Raw genomic sequence first — 3,355 nt, 5'->3', positions numbered from 1 at the left:
GGTATTTTTTTGTTCTTTCTTTCCTCTGTGGCCTGTTTCCTAACCATATTATGTGTATTTGGGATCTGCAGTCCTTTGTAACAACTGGCTGCATGCAGCCTGCTAACTATAATATAGACTCCAAAATTCCATCTACTACAATGTTGCTGCTTAGATAATTCACCTTAAAACAGTCACAGATGAATGAAAAGGAAAGTTCTCTGGTGCAAGTACCCAACATGAGGGAAGGGAAGAGTGGGACATGGACAGCAATTGGGCAGAGCTAATTGCTAGGTTGGACGGTGGGGCAGGGCTGTGCCATGCCCTCTCCAGATCACCCCTCCCTGACCCCAGAACTCCTCTATGATTTCCAGACTCTGTGATGCAGGCCTGGGGTATTAAGCCAAGCCCTTACCCCCCTCAGAGCTCAGTTGCCTCAGGCAGCCTTGTGATTCAGAGTATGGAGAAGATTCTCTCTTTTCTGAATAACAGTACTGAACCATGGATGAATTAACTTAGCTTTATTGGATTTTGACTCCTCCTACACCATTCTGGGTGCTGTGGGTGTCCTGATTTTGTATTTGTGTTACTGGCTGTTCCCACAAGTTTATTCAACTCTTTGGGAAAATGCCTGCATTCAAAGGATAAGGAAGTGTGGGTGAACACCAAGAAATTTTGTTATTTCTGTCCTCATGTTATTAATGACATGGACATCACACGTGGGCAGTCTGAGGGTGAGATAAGGCATCATTGTGGTAGGCCTGAAAGTTGGCAGGGGAGGTTGAATTCAAAGGGGGCAATAATTGGTTCTTGAGGTTGGAAATGCTGGGGTGATTTATCAGAATGTGTGTTTATGCATATTTGAACAAAGCATGCTTTAGGTTCATTAACTCCATAAAAGGTATGTGCTGTGAGCATCCCCTGAATCAAGTGAAATTTTAATTTCACATTCATTTATTTTAAAGTTTTGAATTCATTTATTGAACAATGATATTTTTTAATTTGAGGCAGTTGTGTGGATTGAAGATAGTACAGGCTGAACAGGGAAATTGGGTATAATCTAACAGTCACAAAAGTAAATAAGGGAATAAGAACTTTGTTTTATATTTGAGTTCAAGTAATGAAAAACATTCTGTAGATTGTTTGTTTGAGCACATGAGCCTGAGTGGAAATATCAAATTCCAGGTAATATAGGTTAGACTCCTAAGACAGTAGAGTACCTGGACCCCCAAAATTAAAAAAGATCTAAGGTAATAGCTTGTTCACAAATTTCTCTGTGGTAAATACACAACACGAAGAAAGCGAAGAGTGGGACATGGACAGCCGTTGGGCAGAGATCAGTGCTGGGATGGCAGGTTGGGCAAGGCTGTGTCATGCCCTCTCCAGACCACCCCTCCCTGACCCCAGAACCCCTCTATGACTCCCAGGCTCTGTGATGCAGGCCTGGGGTATAAAGCCAAGCCCTTGTCCCCCTCAGAACTCAATTGCTTAAGGCAGCCTTGAGATTCAGACTATGGAGAAAGTTCTCTCTTTTCTGAATAACAGTACTGAACCATGGATGAATTTTTCTTAGCTTTTTTGGATTTTGACACCTCATATACCTTTTTGGGTGCCATGAGGGTCCTGATTTTGTATTTGTTACTGGCTGTTCCTACAAGTTTATTCAACTCTTTGGATCAATGCATTCATTCAAAAGGTAAGGAAGTGTTGGGTGAACCCTCAATAGAGATTTTGTTATGGTTAACATGGGAAGTTTGAGGACATGAAGTATTGCTGTTGTAGGGCATGAGGCCCAGCCTGGGTGGGCTCAGGCTTCCATCTGAATGAGAAATGAATAGTGACTTTTTTCCTAACTGTGGCTTAAGCTACATGGTGTGAACTCTATAAGAACTCGTGGTTTCTGACATGTGATCTTGAGTCCTGTCCTCAAGTCAGGTGTCCTGTCATAGGATTTCCTTCCTGCTGAGATGCACACGGGAGCAGTACTGACCTATGAGGTAATCTGAGCAGAGCCTCAAGTGTAAGCTCTGTCTTCCTCAGAGGGAGCACATATGTGGGCTGGTGGCTGCATGTTTGATGCTCTTCTCTAGCAGAGTCCCTCTGATTAAAAATCTATATGCATTGTCAAAACCCCTCTGTGAGTTTTTCAAAGGAAAATTGAAAATATTTGACCATTAATATAAGGAAAAATCCCTGTTAATTAAAATGAATCATTTCATTTCAATATCATGTCTGAACTTGCTAGAGAAAAGAGAAATAGATATGATTGAAACCTAGTCTCTCATTTTTTCTCAGAATCAAGGCAGACATATAAGGAAAAAGGAGAGGAGCATTTAGAAGTATGTTTTATCGTGGGCGATAGGAATTCATCAATGGTGATCCTTTTTCTTTCATGAGGTGTCAAAGCCCATGGTCTCTGAGGAAATTAGTTGCTATACATTGTCTCTATGAGAAAATGAGCCCTCACAGGTAGACAGTCAGGCCCAAGATGCTTCTCAGAGTCTGTGCTGTGCCAGCTCTGGGCATGAGGAAGTGATAGACCTGGACATGGGTTTCTGCTCACTAGGGGGGGAGTTGAGATGTCAAGCCACAACTTCAGTTGTGTAAGGAAGGAGCTGTACTCCCAGAAGCTCAGACCCATGTACAAGGTAACCACCCTAAGTGTTTCCTATAAAGAGACTCCTACACAATCTTTATGTTTCCACTTTCATTACACTGTTCTCGTTTTCCAGGTCAGAGAACTTGCCAGAAAGACATTGAAGAGGAGAGGAAACTGCTTTCTATTTTTAAAAGATAATTAGCCATTTTTCTTTCCTGGTCACAATATTATATTATAAGCACCCATGGAGAGTACAGGTGGCTAGTTTTCAGAGGAGTAGCCATAGCAAAGGGTGTGTAAAAGGAGACAGTATTATCAGATCACAGATGTGTGAGAACAGAAAGGGTATATGGCTGCAGGTGTCTCCCTTTCCCCCTCTCACTTGCAGGCCCTCCATTTCCCATGTTAGTCCTGGCAATAACCTTGCACTTTTTGTCTCCTGCAGCTCACTGAACCAATCTGATGATATCCACCCCTTGAAGAAATTGCTGTGACCAGAACCCCTCTGTCACATATGTAACAGAACCATGGCTAAGGTCAGTCAGCTACTCTCTAGGGCATCCCTGGAAAATGATGCTTTCACCTTGTCCCATTTGGTTTCCACAGCTTCTATGAAAAAGTTATCATTCACTTGTTTGACAAACCCTCCTGGCCATTCAACTCCAGCCACTTCACCCAGACCTTGCCTCTCATCTTCCTCCAATGTCTCTCTTAACAAAGTCATCTCCTTAAAGAACTTATCTTCACCACCACCACCCGGAGACTCTGTCATCATCA

Source organism: Dipodomys spectabilis, unplaced genomic scaffold (assembly GCF_019054845.1).
Source record: "Dipodomys spectabilis isolate Male_0828 unplaced genomic scaffold, ASM1905484v1 ptg000567l, whole genome shotgun sequence".
Taxonomy (NCBI): domain Eukaryota; kingdom Metazoa; phylum Chordata; class Mammalia; order Rodentia; family Heteromyidae; genus Dipodomys; species Dipodomys spectabilis.
The sequence above is the reverse complement of the archived record's forward strand: the minus strand, read 5'-3'. Positions refer to the sequence as shown.